The sequence below is a fragment of the Bos taurus genome, chromosome 2 (assembly GCF_002263795.3).
Source record: "Bos taurus isolate L1 Dominette 01449 registration number 42190680 breed Hereford chromosome 2, ARS-UCD2.0, whole genome shotgun sequence".
Classification (NCBI taxonomy): domain Eukaryota; kingdom Metazoa; phylum Chordata; class Mammalia; order Artiodactyla; family Bovidae; genus Bos; species Bos taurus.
In genome coordinates this window covers 37,792,006-37,815,616 of record NC_037329.1, presented here as the reverse complement: position 1 = coordinate 37,815,616, position 23,611 = coordinate 37,792,006, and the positions used below count along the sequence as shown (strand labels likewise).

Below are 23,611 nucleotides of genomic sequence, written 5' to 3'. Positions count from 1 at the left end.
AACTGAAGAGTATTCAAAGGCATGGGGCCAGGCAGAGGTTGCATGCCCTGGGGCCCCTGTGGCATCATGCTGATGAAGCTGATGGGAGGAGTCAGCATCTTTCTGCACCCATGGAGATAGGGGTTGTATCATCTTCAAGCAATTCTGCATATCCAATTATTTGTAGATAACTTTACACAGTATATTCAGAAATCTCATTATGAGATTCCTCAGCTATATCTTCACCAGTTGCCTTGGAGGGCTTTTCTACAAAGAATCATTAAGTCAGAAAAGGAAGATGTAAAGAAGTGTACCAAATACCCATATTTTTGGAGTACTCGACTCAAGGATATAACTCTAAGGATGCTTTCCACTGTATTTCAGAGCTTAGAGTAGTGTCTGATGCTAATCAACTTTCCATACTTGTTGAATATGTATTTATTGAAAATGTCTGTGTGTTCATGGAATATAGGTAGGGAACAAAAACATAGTAGCAAACATCAGAGTCACTTCATGAAGTAGTCATTCCCTAGGAATAGTGAGGGTGGAAGTAAGAAGCTCCTTCCCCCAAAAGCATAGTAGGAGGGAGGTTATATATCCAAAAAAAGAAAATAAAAGTTTCCTCGTGACGTGTGTCCGAAAATTTATACCTGATATTTTTTTCCCTTCCATTATAAAAATCAAGTCTACCTAAAAATGATAGTCATGAGAGATTTGTTCAAAAATGAATGTTCATTTCTAAAGTGGAATGGTGGTCCTCGCATCTTGGTCAGAACCACTACCCTTGGGCTTCCTCTGCTTTTGCAAACATCTGCCTCTCCAGCCCCACTGCCTGGTGACAGCAGACTGAGTACTTTTCAAAATGATGTCACTCATTGGGGGTAGGGAGTGAGGCATCTGTTCTGACATGATTGTATTTTCCAGCTTTTAAGTGCTTCCAGCAATATTTCATTGAAAATGTAGCCTTAGTGAGTCATGTCTAAGCCTGAAGAAACACTGGTGCTTTTACAGAGAAGTTGAGAGTTTGTCACTGCTGGAATGGCTCATACCTCTAATCTATTCTTGCCTTCCATAACCTGGATACGATCCAAACCCAATTGTATCCACTCTGACTGATTTATTTGAACTGGCAGAACTCACATGGGTAGACTCTAAATGTTCCCTTATGATATATTCCTACACAGAAGAAAGTAAATGTAGTAATTAGGACTGTCTTATTTTATGACTAGAACTATGCAAAAAAAAAAAGAAGCCTTTTCCAATACAATTCTTATATTTGGAAAATAACATCCCAGCTTCAAAATCCTTTAGCCCAGGCAGACTAGAAATACAGAACGAAATAGAGTAGATTTGCCACAGACTATTACAAAGCACAAGGTCCAGTTTGTATTCTGTGGCTGTTTTAGGTAGCATTTTGACTGCCCAAAATAGGTTTTTAAACATCTTAAGAAAACCATGTTCCCCAATTCAGATTTTGATTCCCACAGCAGAGTAGTACTGGCAGGTTTGAAGGTCATGCACCTTGACAGCTAAGAAAAATGTCAGATGGCCACCTGAGAGCCAGGTTTTGAGGCGGGGAGGTTACCAAACAGGAGAACTGAGCCAAAAAAGAATAGCTCTCTCCCACAGTCTTCAGTAGGACACTTTGGAGGCTGCTGCTGGCTACTGGGCAAGCTAGTCAGTCCTGGGACCCTGTAGAAGAGGCACATGGACCCCTGAGCTGAGGCAGGAGGCGGGAGGGGGCATGTCAGTTTGTCCTGAGGACATCACTGTACCATAGGGAATATTTTTAAATGTTAGCCTTCTTCTTATTTATACTAATAATCTGATAATCCTGACCCATCAATGAACTCTTATAGAGTTTCACTGTACCCTTATGAAGAATTCAGTCATTTCTTAGTAGAATGGGAGGCATGCAGACGTTGATGTCAGGATTCAAATCCAGACTCCCACAAGTAGCTTTATGCTATTGGGCAAGCCCCTTAACATTTCGTAGCCTGTTTCCTCTGTGAAATTACAACCATGCCCAGTTTGTAGGTTATAGGGTGTATATTTAAAATGCGAGTAAAGTGCTTGGTACTTAATAGGTGGTCAAGCCCCTGTCTAGAAGCAGAATTGTCAGGTATTTCATGAATATTGAAGTTTTCTGTCTTTGGGGGTTAGTAATAAAACTAGCATTCAGATCTAATTGCTTCTGAAATTGCTTTTGCAAAATGAAGCCACCCACAAGTGTGGAGTATTGTTTACCCTGTTGCTCTTTGTTTCCTGCAGAGCATTTAGTTTTCATTTTCATCTACTGGAAATCTTTATTTCCCAATCCTTCAGTTTTGTTTGGTAAGTTGAAAAAAATCCCACTCCAACCCCTTGTTTCTTGTTAAAACCTGCCTTAGGACTCTTCGTTGCCTAAAATGGATTTAAACATTCTGCAGTCCAAAATAATGTCATAGGATTATTCGGAAAGAGCTCTCTGCTGGATCCAAGAAGCCATTAATTGTTTTGGGACTATGAACCGTAGCTGGTGGAAGTGGCAGATTCTGACTCGGTGCAGGAGACGTGCTGAAGCAATCTGGTATGCTTCAGGTCCTGCAGCTGCCACAGGGAGGTGGGCAGTGCTGTGGTTTGGGCCCCAAGCCCTTGAAGGCTGTTTCCAAATGATCATATGGCAAAGAATCCACCCGTTTCCTTAAATCAGTTTAGAAAAAGGGATTATTTCTTGAATAATTTTTTTTTAATATTTTCAATTTTAAATATTAGGCCCCACATGCTCTGTGATATATTGCATTTAGTAAGCCCTTATTTATCTGTCGGACATGTCTAGAATTCCTATCAAACTGCCAGCACAGATGAGACTCTAATAGGAAATAGTAACCTCCGACTTCCTTTTCTTACTGGATGCTAAGAAACCGTGCTCCGATGTTGTGACAGTTAGTGTGTATCTGTACACCAAGCACAAATTATTGACATTTCTTAGTTACTGTTGACATTTATTGAGTACCAGTGTGCATGACACTGACTCACATAAGCACTTTGTATCGCCTCATGTCATCCTCACAGAGTCCTAAAATCAGTCGCTATTATTAGTCCCGTTTTACAGCTGAAGTAGCTGAGGCTTAATGAGTTTATAAAATTTAAATCTATCAGAATGTAGACACTGTGATCCATAGCAGAAACCCTTGTTCCTAGAATGAGGCCTGCCGCAAAATAGACGCTCAACTGATGTTTGTTGGATGACTGAACTTCCTAAAGTTCACACGTCTGATTAGAATTCAGGAATTGACAAAGGATTCAATTCCAGGGGACTCTCAGACACTAAAGCCTGTAGCTTAAACTTACGTGTTTTTCTGCCCCTCCTTTCCCTTAATCAGCCCTCTGTTAGACAGTTTCAAGAAACAGAGGACATGATCCCTGCCCTCTAGGTGCATAATCCAATGAAAGATGCTTAAAACCCAGTAAAGATGTTCAGAATATAATTGCTAAGCTTCAGAATACGAGTTGAGGCAATTAGGCATTAAAACAGTCAACTCTGCCATAAATATGTGTTAATTGGGCTTCAGGTTTAGCTGCTCTGAAAAATGAGACCTCAAAATATTATGGCTTAAATAAACAAGATAGAAATATGCCTCTGTCGCAGAACATTCCAGAGAGAAGTGGTCCAGAGCTGCCAAGGCAGCTTTGCCACATGGTTGCTGTCAGCGTCTGAGACAGCTCCCAGTTCTCATCAGGTTCTGTCAGGAGGTAAGGGTGAAGAATCGGGGAACAGACGTGTTCCTTTCGGAGGGCATGGTCTAGAGAGGCTTGTTCTCTCAGGCATTGAACTGGGTGAACTGGATCATGTGGCCACAGCAAGCAGTCTCAAAAGCTGGGCCTGCAGGCTCCAGCTGAATTCAGATACAATGATGATCAACAACTAACAGTTTTTCCCACAGTCCACTTGGCAAAAGTGTGGGTACCTTGGTCTTTGGGCCTTGTTCCTCTTCTACCCTCTTTTCTATCTGGCTTACTCTACCTTCTTGATTAGTGCTGGGCGGGGCTGAGCTGTACTGGGTGCTCACTGTGGCTCAGCAAAGGTCAGAGTCATCACACTGATTTTTATATTCTCTGTTTAACATTTATAAGTGAGATGCTGTGGAGGATAGACTAAAATTTGATTGCCTTGTGCTTAGTTTTTAAAATTTATTTTATTAGAGTGTAGTTGGTTTACAACATTGTATTAATTTCTGCTGTACAGCAAGGTGAATCAGTTATACATATATATATATATATATATAATTTTCCTATTTTTTCCATTATGGTTTATCCCAGAATATTGAACATATTGATAGTTTCTTGTGCTGTATATACTAGTTTACATCTGCTAATCCCAAACTCCCAATCCATCCCTCCCCCTCAACCCTCACCTCTTGCCAACCACAAATCTCTTATGTCTGAGTCTGTTTCTGTTTTGTAAATAAGTTCTTTTTTTTTTTTACTATTTTTTTGGATTCTACGTATAAGTGGTTATCATATGATATTTGTCTTTCTCTTTCTGACTGACTTCACTTAGTATGATGATCTCTAGGAAAATCCATGTTGCTATAAATGGCATTATTTCACTCTTTTTTATGGCTGAGTAGTATTCCATTGTGTATATTTACCACATCTTTATCTATTCATCTGTCAGTGGACATTTAGATTGTTTCTGTATCTTGGCTGTTGTGAATAGTGCTGCTATTTACAGAGGTGCTAGTATCTTTTTGAATTACAGTTTTCTCTGGATATATGCCCAGGAGTGGGATTGATGAATCACATGACAACTCTAGTCTTTTAAGGAACCTCCATACTGTTTTCCAGGCTTCCCTTGTGGCTCAGCTGGTAAAGAATCTGCCTGCAATGCGGGAGACCTGGGTTTGATCCCTGCATTGGGAAGATCCCCGAGAAAAGGGAAGGCTACCCACTCCAGTATTCTGGCCTGGAGAATTCTGTATTATGGAGAATTCTAGAGAATTCATGGCTTGTATATAGTCCATGCGGTCACAAAGAGTTGGACATGACTAAGTGACTTTCATTTCACTTCATACTGTTTTCCATACTGTCTGCACCATTTCCGTTCCCAACAGCAGATATATGAGGGTTCTCTTCACACCCTCTCCAGCATTTATTTGTAGATTTTTAAAATGATGGCCTTATGGTGATACTTCATTGTGATTTTGATTTGCGTTTCTCTAATAATTCGCAATTTGAGCTTCTTTTCATGTGCCTGTTGGCCATCTGTATGTATTCTTTGAAGAAATGTCTATTTAGATTTTTGCCCATTTTTCGATTGGATTGTTTTGTTGTTGTTGAGTTTAATTTCCTTGGTTCTCAATAAGTTTCTATTTTTAAACGTTCTTTTGTTTCCCCTTTAAGCCTAAATATGCCGATTTTTGAAGTCATGTTAATATTGCTTAAATTTTTTTAAAAACCCTCATCAAATTTTTCATGCTCTTGCCATCTTGTAACATAGTAATGGAAATTACTAAATATGCTATGATATCTTAATGTTTCATTTCTATTTCTTTACTTCTCTGTTCCTGCATTTGGAAAAATTATACTACCCTAGGGTCTTAACTTTAAATATATTTTCATAATGTTATCAGGTCTCTCTCCAGAGTTACATCTGTTAGTTTTTTTCCTGTGTAATACTGAAAATTTTTCCTCTACAGTTTTTAACTAGAAATGAGTAAATTTCACAATATAATCTCAACAAAACATTACTCTTTTAAGAAAACAAAAGACGTTTTCTAATTCAAACTTTTTAATCCCTAAGAGTAGGAAAGTTATCTGTTCTTTTTCAACTTTTTATTCCCAGTACCTAGAACAATGCTCAGCATATGACTGTAGTACTCCAATATTTGTTGACTAAATCATATTTAACTTTTTAAGGTAAAAAAAAAAATTCTCCATTTTAGTCTGTAGGCTTAGTTTAAAATATTACAAAATAATACACTTAAAGTGTTTTGCCTACAGTAACTATCTCCTGTGTGTGTGTGTGTATGTGTGTGTCACTCACTCATTCGTGTCCCACTATTTGTGGTCTCATGGACTATAGCCCGGCAGGCTTCTTTGTCCATGAAATTCTCCAGGCAAGAATACTGGAGTGGGGTGCCATTTCCTTCTCCAGAGGATTTTCCCGACCCAGGGATCAAACCTGGGTCTCCTGCTTTACAGGCAGACTCTTTGCCATCTGAGCCACCAGGAACTATCCCCTAAATAGCCAGTGTATTTACATACAGCACGTGCTCACACACAGGTGTATGCACTCCCATATGCGTGTACACATATGCATTTGTTTGGAAGCCAGGCCACTGTCAGCTTCACCCCTTTGAAACATTCTAACAATTGCTGTGAAAATGTCCTTATAAGGCCCTCACTCTTAACCTTATTCCATCTAGCCTGCAGCATATAATTTGATTATCTTTGTATTTCAGTAGATTATGTTTTGGGTGTGCAAATTTAGCCAAGGAGTTGAGAAGGGGGGAGGTGAGGAGAGGGAATAGAGGGAAGGAAAAAGAAAGCAAGATGGACATCAGAATTAGAAGAGGGACTGTGACAGCACCAAGAGACATTCCCGTATCACAGAAGGATACAGAACAACTCAAAGGCAGGTCTCAGGCATTATGATGCCACCGTATGTTTGTGGTTGGGCATGTTTCGTTAGTAAGATTGTGATTAATTATTAAGAAAAGTGTGTGTGTTCCATATATTCTATTTAGAAGAAAGCATAACATCTTAGGGGTGTTTGAAATCAGAAAATAAATTGCCTTTTGGAAGATTAGCTTTGAATATCCAGAAATTTTAATCCTGTGAAGCAACTCTTTACTCAAAGATAACAGAGAAATGAAAAATTATTAAGTAGTATAAAGAATCCATGTAGCCAGTTTTAGAAAGGAATGCATGAAAAGGTTGTAACTAGGAAGAAGAGCACTGAGGGACTAGACCAGTTCTAGCCATCCTAGTTATCCTTGTCGGAGAGGTAAGTAGAAGTTTGTAAACACTGTGCACTTGGGCCAGGCACCGTGCACGTGATGACAGTGTGTATACTAAGTAAGTTGCCCCCAGTAGCTCTGTGATCTAGGAACTGTGCAGAGTATCTTAAATATTTTAAATGCATGGGAAATGAGGTGTAAATGGGTTAAGTTGCTGTTTGTGAGCAATAGTAGTGAAGAATTTGTTTTGTTTGATGACATTGAGTATTGAATGTGGTCTAAATGGAACATGCCACCAGAAGCCAGAAGGTCCTCTATTCTCATTCAGTCATCCATCCAACTCTGTCTACGCATAACTGTTGCCATATATAACTAGCTGTTGAATAAGTTCACATGCTTCATCTGTCCAGACTTTAGGAGAGCACAGAACTATGTCATGAGAGACCCCTCTTTACGTGCAGGTGCAAATGGGGAATAGTAGCCATGGAGTGACATTTAAGGAAGCTGGAGCTTAATGAATGAACCACCACTCTCTCACCCTCCATCCCTCCCTACACACACACACACACACACACACTCACACTCACACACACTCACTTCCTCCTCACACACACACACACACACACACACACACACTCACTTCCTCCTCCTTTTACTCTCAAAGGCCTCTCAGTCACAGGACCAGGATCTGATTCCATTCTCTCCACGTGCCCATGTCATTGGGCACCCAGAGACCCAGAACATGTAGTCTTGAGTCCTGAGCATGGCAGAGAGCAAGCCTAAATTCCATATTTAGTTGGGAGTTACTGGGCATTGGAAAGTTGAGCTTTCATTCTGATTAGCTTGGTTATCTCAGGAGGAAGTCTTTCTCTGCTTCCCTTTTTGGGGGCCCAGCTTCCTCACCAGACGCCTGGGCCTCCTCCATTTCTCTGTATACTCTCACTTTACCAGCTGTTTCCTCTTCCTGCAGCCTCAGTTTTGTCCTTTTTTGCTCCTCCTATAACCCCACCAGAAGTACTGTCTCTTGTTATTTGTTCAAAGAAAGGGAAGTGGAAAAAGAGGCTTAAAATTTTGAGATATGGGTAAGTCTGTTCTTCTAAGTTGTAAACTGGTGGAGGGCAAGTGCCCTTGTTACACATTGTAAAGCATTAATAAAATCTCATGAACAATGCTTTTTATAGTAACAAAGCACAACTATAATGGAATTTAAGCAGATGTAGAAGTTAGGATTTTTCTAATAATACCTACATTCAATTCGTAATCTTCACATGTATTTAAACTTGCTTATAGTAGTTATTCATCATATCCATGAAAAATTATAGCCATTCATTTATGTATATATAAATATATATAATTATATATAAATATATGTAATATATATAAATATGTGTGTGTGTGATATATCTGCATATTTACCACCTAGTGACATGCTTGTTTCTAACCTGGTACCATAGTTTTTCCTATTTATAAACTTGTGAGAAAATTTCATAAGTGCATTGTATAATATGATCTAATTAGTTTAATGTTTATAAAAAGTCTTTGAACGTAAGTTCTGTACACTTGGCAATCAGTTGTGCCAAAAATTATGATTGCTTTCTTCATGTAATTCCCAGAACCCAGTTTCTCCTACATATAGTTTCTCTCATGATCAATCAAAAAAGGTTTATATGCAATGCCTTTGAAAACACTTCAAAATTAGAAGCATATTTATGGTTGAGGGAGATACTGGATTATAGTATACTTGCTGGGTTTAATCTTGAAAATAAATGAATTGTAAGCTTAGATTAAATTGGTATTTCTTCAGTCATTTATACCTTGACATTTGGATTCTACCCATTAAACTCTGCATTAGGCTGTCAGATTATTTTTTAAATGTTTCCTGAATTTGTAACACTATTCTGGGATTTATTTAAATTGAATTTTTTGTAGGTAGAGAATTTTATGTGATATACTTAAAATAACATTAAATATAATGAATAAGTAAAAGATTTCAAATGCCTAGCTTTTTAGATTCCTTTAACCAAAGAATTTAGTAAAGTTCTTCCCCCAATATACTTTTTCATATAGTTTGGGGTTTTTGTTGTTGTTGTTCAAACATAATTTTTCTTCAGATTTTTGCTTCACTTTCCTTGAAACATTATGAAAACCATCTCTATTACTGCATTATTGTTGCACTCTAAACCTAGATAGCATTTGAAAAGCAGAGACATTACTTTGCCAACAAAGGTCCATCTAGTCAAGGCTATGGTTTATCCAGTGGTCTTGTATGGATGTGAGAGTTGGACTGTGAAGAAAGCTGAGCACCGAAGAATTGATGCTTTTGAACTGTGGTGTTGGAGAAGACTCTTGAGAGTTCCTTGGACTGCAAGGAGATCCAACCAGTCCATCCTAAAAGAGATCATTCCTGGGTGTTCATTGGAAGGACTGATGCTGAAGCTGAAACTCTGAAACTCCAATAATTTGGCCACCTCATGCGAAGAGTTGACTCATTGGAAAAGACCCTGATGCTGGGAGGGATTGGGGGCAGGAGGATAAGGGGACAACAGAAGATGAGATGGCTGGATGGCATCACCGACTCAATGGACGTGAGTCTGAGTGAACTCCGGGAGTTGGTGATGGACAGGGAGGCCTGGCGCGCTGTGATTCATGGGGTCACAAAGAGTCGGACACAACTGAGTGACTGAATTGAACTGAACTGAAACCTGCAAACAGAAAATGCTTAGGTAAAGATGGTTAGGTGGTATAAACAAAAGGCATTGTATATTTAAAACCTGATTCTTTTTTGGAATGTTGCTTTTCTAAGTAGTCACAAGATACTTGGGAGTCAGTTGACCTCGGTAAACAAGAAACAAAAGTATATTTTTGTTGGGATAGTAACAGCATAGGGCATGAGCCAAAAATTGTAAGCAGTAATTAGCCCAGTTAGGTGTCAAATTCAACCTAATTTCACTTTTGAGAAAAATACTCCTTCTCAAGCAGCTCAGCTTGGTGAATAGAAGATTAAAACAACTTCCACAAAGAATCAACAAGGGGAAGCATTGAGGCCCAGATTATGAATAAAAAGCAGTGGGGTATGATTTATGGACTGAGAGAAAAGTAAGCTGGGCCTGTATACATGAATGGCTGAAGTACCAAAGTTCAGGTGGTAAAAGGTAAGAGATGAGTTGTAATCACACAGCACAAGGCTAGAGTAAGTCAGACTTTTTTTTTTTTTTTAATGTTTGTTCTGTTGCTGAACACTGAGTGATTTTAGAAAAGACTTGACTTCACAGCATTTCAGCTTCCCTACTGGTTAGGTGGCCAGGGATAGTATGGCAGCTGTTCAGAGAATGGGATTTGGAGTCTGACCAGTCTGGTTTGAACTTTGAACTCAGTTTTAATGTAAGTGTTAAATCAGACTGGTAACTTATCTATGGCAAGTATGTTTTAGGAATTTTATCAAGTTTCAAGAATTAATTTTGCATTGTGAAATGCAAATTTGTATTCTTCTACACATTTTTAAGAGGAAAGGTAGACAAACAGAGGAAAGAAGAAGCTGTAGTAATCTCGGTGTTTGATAGTATATATAACATTACATTTATACCAAAACCAGCAGCAACATTACATGATTAAAAAAAAAACTATAAACTATTATCCCTCATGAATATAAATATAAAAATCTTTTATAAAATATTACAGAGACCATCTCAACAATATGTAAAAATTTAGATCATCATGACCAAGTATGTTTTATCCCAAGAATGCAGGGTTGGCTTAGCATTTGAAAATTTTGCAGTGTAATTCACCAGATTAATAGAAAAAAAGAGAGAAAACCCACATCATTATCTCAGTGGAAAACAAAAAGCATTTGATAAAATTTCAGTGCCCATTCATGATGAAGCCTCTAATCAGGCCCAGATAAAGGGCATTTATGAAAAACTTAAAGCTAGTGTTATATTTCATGATTAGAGACTAAATATATTCCAAGATTTTAACCAGTACAGTAAGGCAAGAATAAGCACAAAAATTGGAAAGGAAAATTAGAGCAAGAAGAAGCACAAAAATTGAAAAGGAAAATTAAAATTATGTTTTTACAGAGAAGACATGATTTTACACATAGAAAAGTTGAGAGTTGGAGTCAGCAAACTACAGCCAAATGTGGGCTATCTCCTACTTTCATATGACCTGTGACTGCGACTTAAGATGTTTTTTACATTTCTTTGCCTATTTGACTGTAAGATAGATAAAACCACGTTAGAAAACATTTTGGCAAATTCTAAAATTAATCATACACTTACCTCATGATCCAACACTCTTGAGTACAACCTAAGAATAAATGAAATAAAAACGTCCACAAAAAAACTTATATATGAATGTTTATAGCAGCATTTGTGGATGTCTACAGTACCCTCCAATTAGAAACAGCTTACTTGTCTGCATGCAGGTGAATAAACAAATTCTATTTTATTCATACTACTAAATAAGAAAAAAGAAACCACTGATACACACAACAATATGGATAAATCTAAAAAACATGCTAATTTAAGAAATCAAACACAGAAGAGTTCATACTACATTATTTCATTTATGTAAAATTTTAGAACAGGCAAAATTCACCTACAACAGCAGAAAGCAACCCATGGTTGCCAAGGAGTAGGGGGAAGGGCATAAGAAAAGGAGTTAAGGCAGTTTATGGAGAGCAAGATACCCTAAATCTCATTGGAGTTATAGTTCATTGTTGTGTATGTTCAGTGAAACCCATCAAACTCTGCATCTTTGAAATGGGTTTTATTAGATGAAAGTTATACCCCAAAGGTGACTTTAAAATAAAAAAATACTATGTTTTAAAAAACCCAAATGTGACTTGTCTTAAACTGGATTGTGAGCTTCAGCAGAGCACATGCTCTTTGGTAACAATTTTTTTTTTTTTAATTTCCTTCATTTAGCTCAGTACTCGGTGCAAATATTTTTGAGCAAATACCTTGAGTAAAATATAGAAACAAGGTGACCTAATAGGCTGGGAGTAGAAGAATGAAGTTATCTGGAGTTCGGCCAGCGAGGCTCAAAGGCCAGAATTCAGATCTGTGCTGAGGCTGGGTGAAGCTGCTGTTTGTAAAATTTTTGTTTTAGATTTGTTCATCCTAACATTTATTTTTCTGTTGCAGAAGAATGTGTGCAATGTAATCTGCCATGACTGGAATTACAGATAAAGCCTTTGGGATGGCAGACAGGGATTCAGACGATTAACTGTCTGTGGAGTACTTTATAGGAAACGATTTTATTAAAATAACATAAGGAGCCTGTGTTGGTAGTTTTAATAAAATCAAGCCTGACTCATCTATTTGAGGACCAGGATTATGGGAATAACATCTTATACTTCTGGAGTATTTTAAGATTGAAACAGTTATATTCATGTTTGCTTATGAAGAAACAGAATTGGATGGATAAGTAAAACTTTAACCCTGTGGAAAAAAATTTAATATTTGTATCTGGCTTCTCTATGTTAACACTGAAGAAATTGCTTTAGGTTATACAGCTCCGTAATGTTACGTTTCCAGCATTACCAGAGCGTATTTTTATAGAGGAGTATCATGTTTTATTTCATGTCTGAAAAATAAACTTGAGTCACTGTGTTCTGCTTCAGTCCCTTAAAATTTTATTGCAGTATATTTCAGAGTTTGGGAGAAAGTTCTTAGTGGCCTTGAGGCTTTATCCCTATAAGGGATGAGTGATTGGGTTGAATCTGCACCCCTCCCCTAACCCCACCCCTGATTTTGACTTCTTCCCCCATTCTTTGCTTATTCAGCACTCTGGGAATAGCTGGGCCTACAAGTAGTTAGGTGCAGTCAGCCCTCTGAAGTTCATCCATATTTCATCCCTGCTCCCTTCTTTAAAAAAAAAAAATTATGTTAATTGGAAGATAATTACTCCAATTTATGTTAATTGGAGGATAATACTTTACAGTATCGTGATGGTTTTTTCATACATCAGTATGAATCAGCCATATGTATACATGTGTCCCCTCCATCCTTTTTTTCTTTTTTTTTTTGGTCTTTCTTTCTTTTTTTTTTTTTAATTTTATTTTATTTTTAAACTTTACATAATTGTATTAGTTTTGCCAAATCCATCCTGAACCCCACTCCCCATCCCTGTTTCTCTTAACCCTATTAACTCATTGGCTCATCTTTGCCTTATCAGGAAGCATTTGATCTTGTGGGCTTGTTTGGATCAAGACAAGCTATTAATCCAGGGGATGCATCATTGTATTACTTACATTGTATTCTTATAACTGGACATAGATGTGTCTTGAAGAGAGAAGAAAATTGACCCCCACCTCTGAAATGTTTGCAATTAGTTGGTACTTAATCGATGCACACCAGCCATGGTATTTTGGCAGATGGGACTGCTTCTTCCTGGTTAGAGGGTCTTATGGGGTTGGGTCAGCCTTTCAAGTATTAATAGTTGAGGAAAAAAGATCAGGAATTCTTGGGGTGTAATGAGTAGATAGCCTTTCTTAGAATCGTCCATTATTTTTCATGAGCATCCATTACACTTGTGCAAAATTAATCCTGAAATAGAATTAGGAGAGGAAAAAACCCACCTTTGGCAACCACCATAGATGGTTGGATGGCATCACTGACTCGATGGACATGAGTTTGAGCAAGCTCTGGGAGTTGGTGAAGGACAAGGAAGTCTGGCATGCTGTAGTCCACAGAGTTGTAAAGAGTCAGGCAGGACTGAGTGACTGAACTGAACTGATAGTAATAATTGTTTGGAGCATGAATCACCAATGGCTGCTAAAACTAGTATATAAGGATGATGAGAAACATGATATTTATATAATCTATTTATATAGTCTCAAAGTATCTCCCTATAGGATGTTATTAGTTACAAAAGGAAAACAAGTGACTTTACAGTGGAAAAACATGATACACACCACCTAAATAAAGTGCTCTAAGTTAAAATTAAGAACAATGGGACAAATCAATGTTATGTGCCTTTTCCCACTTTCTCCTCCCCCCTCTTTTTAATGTGCATAGATGAATTTGAGTAAGCTAAATTTTAGGTATAATTTCCTTCCCTGTAGAGGTCCCTCCTGTGCATAAAATATCCTAACCAGTATCTCTGGACCATGATTTTCAAGATGGAGCAAAAGCTTTGGTTGCCTTTCAGACTATGCTATATACCATAATATATCAGTACTTTGTGACTGGCGTATTTCTGCACCTTGACAACATATAGATAGATACCTTTGATCTTACTTAGCAAGGTCATTTGCCTAGCCATTTGCCTCTGTACAAATATCTGTTTTGAAGTTTTGAACAGTATGACTTTTTTGGTTCCTAGATGGGGTTCTTAGAACACAGACCCTCCAAAGATATTCATATAGACCTACATAGGATTTCTTAGGGCTAATTGGCCTCTACCTGTGTATTGCTATATGACCTAAATGTTTCCTGAGGTATATTGGTTCCCACTTGATCCATTTCCTTGATAAACTTAATATCAGAGCTTTCAGTGGTCTGGTCTCAGTGTGATTCTGCAGTCACCGTTTGTACGCTCACCGTTCTACAAGAGTGAAGACTCCCTTCCTTGGATTGTCCTGTGTGTAAGATGTTACAAATCGCAAGAGACTAGCTCAGACACCTTTTATGTCTTATCCTTCTATTAAAGTTCATTTTAAATAGACAAATTTGGAATTAAAAGTGGGTAACTTTTTTCTCATTTACAATTTATTAATAAACAGAGGAAGAAGGCAGAGATCGGTTTAACTTCAGAACCCAGAATTTTAATCTTTCATGTTGATGTGTTTAGAAAAGGATTATTAATATTCTGGTGCCTGTATTTTGCATCTGTTAACAAAATTTTAAGTTAAAACAAGTTTTTTTAATGTTACAGAACTTTTATTGAAGATACAGTAGCTTACTTTGATAAATATTATTTTCTTTCAGTGATTACTTTAAAAACTGTATGGACTGATAGGAAATAAAAACATCTAAGTTGTGTAAAATATTTATAGTTATGCCTAATACATATGGTTGTGGTTTTAAAAAGGGTTCTAAAATGATTTAACCTGATGTAAATAGCATTCTCCCTCAGAGCAATGTGGCTAATGCTAATGGTGTTATCCCAGCATCTTAGACGAGAAAACACCAGAAGGGTCAGGCACACACTCTTCCGAGGCTTTCTGTGGCTCCGCTCCAAACAAAGTTACATTTATAGATCTCTCAGGGAAAAAAAAATTTATTCTGTTGACATTGAAAAGTTAAATTGTATAGTCTTTTAATGTGGAAAGTGTTGCCTGAAACATAGGAATCTATTTGTATGAAACATAGAAATCTATTTGTATGGCACATCAAGGTGGATTAGTGAGTGAACCTTATAGCGTTATTGCCAGAATTTTAAGAAAGGCACTTGTGGGTGAAAATATAACCTAATAAAAAGAAACTATGACTATGTGTGTTAATTTTCTGAAGGCAAGTTTATTAAGGCATAGTTTATATACAATAAATATACCCTTTTAGTGAGTAGTCCTGAGTTTTGACACATGAATACAGTCAAGGTTTCAACACAGTTCCATCATCCTGGAAAATGTTCTCTAACAGGTTTTTCAAAAGGTGGCTGTGAGTCTCTGGACAAACAGCATGGGACACAGCAAGCTCTTTGCCCTCAAGGCCGAGACTCTGTGGTGGGTGATCTCCAGTGCTGTGCTGTGTGCAAGGGTGGTCCCTTAGTACCTCTTCAATAGAAGACCTTTCCAGTGGAATCTTCCTGCTTCTCACTTTCAATGGATAATCCCTGACATTCTGCATTCTGGTGAAAAACTGTTCACAGCCATTCTCGTTGCTAAAATTCTATAGCTGTGAATTTTTAAGTTTATGAGGGAGTGATCATTATGTTTTACATATTCAACATTTATTGCTACTTTGTTAATTTAGGCTTGCAAAATAAGTACTTTAAGAGAAAACTTAGAAAAACTTCTGGAAAATGAATGGGATGCCCTACAGGGAATTCACAGTCTAGGCAGCCAGGTCTTTTAAATATGTGAATAACAGAGAAAATGGATTAGGTTGCTTTGCTGCTTATTTATGCCTTTTTTAAATAAAAAATACAACTATATATGCAAAGTGACTTGCATGAACCCTTTTTTAAATATTGTTTTTAATTGGAGAATAATTGCTTTATAATACTGTGTTGGTTTCTGCCATGCATCAGCATGAATCAGCCATAGGTACACATATGTTCCTTCCCTCATGAACCTTTTTTTTTTTTAGATAACATTTTTATTTATCCTTACTTTTTTTTAGAATAACATTTTGCAAATACAGTTACTTAGGTCTCATTATTCTTTTCACTATTAAGTATTAATGACCATTCTCTAATGTAACTCTGGTTTCCCTGCTAGGCTTAAATGGAAAAGAACAATTTCCTTTCTTAGTGTTAAAATTCCCACCAGGCCTGTGGTCTTTGGGTTAACTTTACCAAAGCAATTAAAGCTATTAACAAGGACACAGTTTTTATTTGGCCACTACAGCTCCAGAGAACTCCAAGCTGCTTGCCTCTAGGTTAGAGGAAATGCGTTAATTGTTCAGCAGTACTCCTGCTTCTCTACTTTCCTTTACTGTAGCAGAAATGCAAGTGGACGAGCTAGTTTCTTGGCTGTAAAGCCCCTTCCAGGATAATTGATCAAATTGGCAAGGACTTAGCTTGCCTGCTGCTTTCTCAAAACCATCTCAGCCAGGATTCTTCCATCTGGTATTTGATCACCCTTGGCCCTTCTTTATCCCAAAGAGTACAAGTATAAACTGGATATAACTTTAGTTTTAAAAGAGAGATGTCAGCCACTTATTTACCCTAACTCCTAAGGGAAAAAAGTATTTTCCTAAAGAGTAGTTTCCTAAAATATAGGCATTTCTCTTCCTAAAATCTTTTGAATTTCCATGAAAATTTTTTTTAGTCTTTGTAACTATTTATATTTGCTAATTTACGAGTACTTACGCTACTTAGCTGTACTATCAACCTCATTTTAAAGTTATGTTTGCAAAGTTAATTACACTTATCTGTAAATGGAAAAATCAGAATAAGCATTTCATATTAGCATAATAGCTTTAGAAAAGTAATTTTGTGGTCTTTTATTGCAATATTAAGTAACAAATGGTCACTTTGAAAGAGCCAAATTCAGTTTCAGTGCTTTTTTTTCCTTAATAGATGTAACAGACTGTAGTAAATTAATATGCTGTTCTTTTATATTGTGATTGTAGTGGGCAGAATAATGCTCTTCTCACCAAAGATATGAGGTCCTAATAACTGGAATTTGTAAATGTTACTTTAATTGAAAGAGATCTTTATGGATGTAGTGAAATTCAGGGCCTCAAGTGTGGGAGATTACCCAGACCAGCTCTGAACGCCTTCACAAGTGTCCAAGGAAGAAAGAGGCAGTTGGAGATTTGACACATGTTCAGAAGAGAAAGCAGGGTGGAGGTGGAGACAGAAACAGCAGTGATGTGGCCACGAGCCTACGTATGCTAGCAACCTTTGGAGCTGTGAGAGGCCAGGACCAGATCCTTCCCTTCAGCCTCTGGGAGGAATGTATCCCAGCTTACAACCTTGATTTTAGTCAAGTGAAACTAACCTCAAACTTCTAACTCTATAGCTATGAGGGTATGCCTTTCTATTACAGCAGGCATAGGACACTAATACAAGTTTTGATACCAGGAGGTAAGGTGCTGAGGTAACAAATACCTAAAATGTGGAAGTGGCTTTGGAACTGGGTGACAGGTAAAGGCTGAAAGAATTTTGAGGCAGTGATAAAAAAGAAGCCTAGATTGCCTTAAGCTAAATGTTGGTAGAAATACGGACATTAAAGGTGCTACTGGTGAGAGCTCAGAGAATGAAGAATATATAACTGGAAACTAGAGGAAAATTGATCCTTGTTACATAGCAGGAGAACACTTGGCTGAATTGTCTCCTTCAATTGTGTGGAGCACATGTAAGCAGTGAACTTGGTATTTAGCTGATAGATTTCTAAGCAAAGTGTTCAAGGTACAGCCTGGTTTCCTCTTGTTGCTTATAGTAAAATGCAAGAGGAAAGAACTTGAGGGAAGAACTCTGAAGTGAAAACAAACCACAGCTTGACAATTTGGAAAATTCACAGCCTATCCAGATCACCAAAGACATTAAGATTAGAAGATTCATTGTTGGGTAAGTGTGCTCTGGAGGGAATACCAAGGGTGTAACTGGACAGTCTTCAGTACTTTGAGTGCTTTACAAAGTAATTAAGGTTCGAGTATGTTCAGTCCTTTCTCCTCTGGGGTATTTGTAATTGTGAGCCATCTGTCCTCCTGGCCAGCAAGCTTCTGGGACACCACCTTTCCCTTATAGCAAGTAGATATTAGGGCCTGTAAACTGATTTAAATAGTAGAGCACAATGTAATTAGAAAGGCAGATCTGCTACAGAAACATCGTACCATGCATTACAAAGCCAAATGTAAATAATTTGGATTAGAGCCACACCACTGGGTGTTTCTAGTAGCGTAAATAACAGAATTGGTAGTATAAAAATAACTCTTCATGAACATTCCTCTGTCCTTTGTTTTGAATATTTGTGAAATGTTTTACTCTGTCTCCAGGACCTTTTATAGGCAAATGTGGAAAGAGTTAGTTAAATGTATTTGAACATGAAAATGGATGGTATTTATGGATTTGCTTTGAGTTGACTTTCTGATGGTTGTGCTGGATTTTGCTCATGCCATCTGTGTTCTTACCTGGCCATGGTAATCTGTAAGACGGCTGCCATTTTGTGATAATCCACAGACATAAACTACTTTTTTTTTTCTCAGTAACCTTTTTTTGGTTATTAATATGCTGTCCCAACTGAGCAATAGACCAAGTCTAAGTATAAATGGCTTCCCAGGTGGCACTAGTGATAAAGAACCCACCCGCTAGTGCAGGGCCATAAGAGAACACGGGTTCCATCCCTAGGTCAGGAAAATCCCCTGGAGGAGGGCATGGCAACACACTCCAGGATTCTTGCCTGGAGAATCCCACGGACAGAGGAGGCTGGCATGCTACAGTCCACAGGGTTGCAAAGAATCGAACATGACTGAAGTGACCTAGCATGCTCTCAAGTGTAATCTACTTTGAGCCTGAGGTAGTTTTAACCTCGGGTTTTTTTTCCCCCTATAGTTACTGTGGTTATTGTTTATTTAACTCAAGGTACAGTACTTTAATACTCCTGATGAAATTCTAAGGGCAGTCCATTTATATTCTGTCACAATCACAATGGAGAATTAAGCAAATATTTATGAACCAGAATAAGGATTCAATATTTACCTGTGATAAAAGGTAGTAATGCCCAATTTATCACATTACTACACTGTAACATTGGCAAGTTCTGAACTAGTTTAAAAATGTCTCTCTTGTTTTCTAAATAAAAGGGAAATGGGCTACATGCAATTAAACACATCTCAATGTGAACGTAGTGTGAAAAATATCTTCACATAGGGTGGCTTATTTTTTAAAGTTCTTCAGTACACTAATGGCATACAGCTTAGTTTAACAGCTCGGTGTGCTATAATCAAGAGTGTGAATAGGCAATCAAATACTTGTGTGAAATTCTGCTCTCCAGAGCATTCATGGCAGGCCTGTTGCTATGGTGCAGTCTCACCTGGGACTTGTTTAGCTTCTTTCTCAATCAGATATATTGACAATAATGAGCTTAAAAACAGAAGTCCATGTAGAAAATTCAGAGTGGAGAAATCCAGACAGATAAATGAAGCAATATGGCACTTATTTTCCTACTTGCACTTTCAAGTTCTTATCTGTGATCCCAAGAGTCTAAGATCCACTAAAGGCATTGCTCTCTCTCTGTAAAGTGAGCTGGCCATCACAGAAGGCCCTGTTTATCAGATGGGAAACAGTGGAGAAGATCATTTCTAAAAGCTGCAAACTAGATTCTCTTCATCCACAGCTGCTTCCCTGGAACTTGAGACCATCACGGTGCTACTTAACAGTGCCATCTTACTTAGATAATGCCCAAGAAGGACTGATGAGTCACAGTTACTAAGTTGAAGGAGATGGCCACATCAGAGTAAACTAATAAGGCAGGCAGAGAGACCTTTGATGGATTCCTTAGGCTTGTATTGTTTTTAAGAGGTATTATCTCCCTTACTTCACCTGGAAATCAGTTTCATTGCTACACTCTGTAGGTCACTGTGTGAGGCTGAAAGACAACGACAAAACCAACTCTGGAGTCACAGCACTTAGCTCCATCTCCCTGCTCTGCCATCCACCAGGTGCGTGACCTTAGACATCTCAACAATGAGAGTAACAATACGTTAAATCATGAAGCGGCTGTAAAAACCAGAGATGCCTAGCGTGTAGAAGTCATTCACTAGTTGTTGGTTGTACTCCCCAGGTATGATGTGCATAGAAAGCTTTAGTACATAATCTGGCACATGCTGCTGCTTAGTCGCTTCAGTCATGTCCAGCTCTGTGTGACCCTGTGAACTGTAGCCCACCAGGCTGCTCTGTCCATGGGATTCTGTAGGCAAGAGTACTGGAGTGGGTTGCCATGCCCTCCTCCAGGGGATCTTCTTGACCCAGGGAACAAACCCAGGTCTCCTGCATTGCAGGCAGATTCTTTACTGCTGAGCTACCAGGGGAACCCATATGGCTCATAGTAAGCACCTAATAAATAATAGCTAGTAATACTAGTATCATAATCCCTTAAGTGAATCTTTGCTAGATGCTTATTAAAAATGAAGGAGGATGTATAAGAAGATGGTTAAAGTTTGATGTATTCAACCATAAAAAATTATATTCCTATGAATGAAATGGGGTAGAGAGCCAGAAACCATCCAAGCCATTCATTCTAAGGCAGCCAGGTTAGAGTCATCGGCCCAGCAGCCTTTACAGTGAACATGTCATTGTTAAATCCAGCTAAGTATGTGCTCTTCTAAAACTCTGTGCTGTTTAAACCAACTTACTGTGTTCTATGAGAAAATGCTAGGCTTTGCCAAATTGTGTCTTCTTACCTGCCATTTGATAGTCTTGACTTTCATTACACAGTACTGTTAAAATGCTTTAAGTACAAATACATTAGTTTATTTTAAAAGGTAAGTGTCACAGGTGTGTATTTAAAGTGATCATTTAGGTTTAGTTTCCAGGAGAGTGGGAGAGAGCCATAGCCTGCCACTTGGTGGTCTTTTTACACCCTTTCATTCACTCTGCTGACAGAATCAGAAGGTCTCCTGTGGCAAACTGTGCTATCCTTCCTTCCCAGAGGGACCAGTGTTCTCATTCTTGATCATACACTCAAGCAGGCAGGCATGGTCCTAGGTACTGAGCCGGGTGTACCTCTGAAGTGGGCGTAAACCAGTGGACTAGCCTCTGCTTACCTGAGCCTCGGCCCTGGACAGGTGCACAGGCTGAGTGGGATGCTCTGCTTCCTATCTGCTCCATGCATTCGGCTCAGAGGTAGCATGCTTTCCATAGCAACTTAATGCTTTTAGAAGAGAAGAGTTACAGAATTCAGCTCCATCTTTTTCACGTCTGTTAAGTGGAGATTTGAGTTGTTGGTGTGAAAATACTGAACAGAATATCTTCGAAAAACAAGAGGAAAAAGCTATTTTTCAGTATTTTCACAGAATAGACACAAGGAATTTTTTTATTTTTTTGGCCATGCCATGTGGCTTGTGGGATCCCATTTCCCAGACCAGGGCCCAAACCAGGGGACCACGTCAGTGAAACTGCTGAGTCCTGACCACTGGACCTCCAAGGAGTTCCCAGGAAGGAATTTTTTTTTAATTGAGATGCAGTTGATACATTTGTTGTTGTTCAGTTGCTAAGTCGTGTCTGATTCTTTGTGACCCCATGGACTGTAGCACGCAAGGCTTCTCTGTCCTCCAGGAGATTGCTCAAATCATGTCTAAATTGATGTATAACGCTGCATTAGTTTCAGATGTACAACATAGTGATTCATTATTTGTATATATTGTGAAATGATCACAATAGGTCTAGTTAAGGAACAGAGTAAGATGATGGGAAATATTGAATAAAGGTTTGGGGATGTGTTAAATCAGTATCTGAGTGTTAAAGAGCAGCTTAACTTACTCATCCACCATCTTCATATTGTTCATTGACATTCATATTTTGATATTGTCACACTGACTATAGAAATCATACATTTTAATTTTTTGAGTGTCCTTAAATTTTCTGAAGTTACCTGCTCTGAAGTTTAATAAATAGAAAATAGAGCATATGATATTAACAAGAAGCAACCACTCTTTTTTTAGTCATTTGTCATGAGTACTGCTTCAGCTACTGCTTCTTATGATTTGATATATAAAATTGGATCTGCCTTATATGAGGATTAAGAAAACAAAAAATGATGAAGCAGAACTATTGAGGTCAGAATATGATCAGAAGGTGAAAGAAGTAAATTTTTAACTGAATAGTATATTAGCATTGTATAATACTAAGAGCTTATTAAAAATGGAATTCAAGCATCTCTCTTTAGTCAAATTACTTCATTTTTTCCTCCATTTATGAATTGAAAATAGATCCCCTGATTTTTGGCAAGTGAACTCCTTAAGGAAAAACATGGTGCTTTTTAAATTATATATTTGTTACTTTATAGTGCTCAGTTCCCTAAAAACAACTGTATGGTTTATACAGCATCCAGGATCTCATTCACATACTTACACCAGTTCTTCTGTAATGTGAGTGTTATTCCTGTTTTATAAACAGTTAAACTGGGGTTTAGAGATGTTCAAATGACTTGTTCAGTATTATTTAGCTAGTAAGTGACAGAGCCTAGAATCAGATCCACGTTGGAGTGCAAGTCTTACAGTCCTTCCATATTTGTTGTAATCTGCTTCAAACTACAGACTGTTAGCGATTCTTTTAGGTTTTTAAACTCTAGTACATGGGTGAGCAAAGACTGGCCCACAGTCCAAATCTGGCCCCCACCTGTTTTTTGTAGCCTGTAAGCCAAACATTTTTTTTTTTAACTTTTCTAATGGTTTAATCAGAAGATTTCATGACAGTAGAAAATTAGATGAAGTTCAAATTTCAGTATTTATAAACAAAATCTTATGTTTGCTTAAATTTGATACAAAATTTTTACTTTTTAAAAAAATATATAGAAGCAACCCAAGTACTTTCTAATAGATGAATATATAGACAAAATGTAGTATATGTGAACAATGGAATATTGTTCAGCCTTTGAAGGAAATTTGGACACAAGCTACAGCGTTGATGAGGCCTGAAGACATGGTAAGTGAGAGAGCCAGCCAGCCAAAGCCAGCCACCAATGAGAAATACTGTATGATTCCACTTATATGATGTCCCTAGAATAGTTAAATTCATAGAGGCAGAAAATAAAACGATAGTCACCACAGGCTGGGTGGAGGGAGAAATGATAAAGTTCAAAGGTAGATGGTGGTATGGTTACATCACAGTGTGAATGTCCTTAATGCCAATGAGTTGTACACTTAAACGTTGTTAAAGTGCTTAATTTCATGTTATGTATATTTTATTCTAACATGATTTAAAATTTAAAGTAAATGTGTTATTAAAATTAAAATTTTAAACGTGTGTGTGGGGTTCTCTTCTATAACGTATTTCTGGAAGGTATGTTGATATATAGAATCTGTAAAAAAGAGTACATGGATATTATTTTTATGGTTATACTGAGCATAAGTTGT

The 23,611-nt window shown here is 37.7% G+C and overlaps 1 protein-coding gene across 17 annotated transcripts in view; it reads left to right on the top strand.

The window, feature by feature from the left end:
- PKP4 (plakophilin 4) overlaps nt 1-23,611 on the top strand; it is a 258,317-nt gene that overhangs the window by 87,065 nt on the left and 147,641 nt on the right. The window contains exon 2 of one of the 17 annotated variants that reach the window (XM_059891463.1): nt 17,977-18,104. The exons of the other annotated variants lie outside the window; for them this stretch is intronic. The gene's annotated coding sequence lies outside the window, so the exon portion shown is untranslated. The remainder of the gene's footprint in view (nt 1-17,976; nt 18,105-23,611) is intronic. 17 annotated transcript variants of the gene reach the window in all.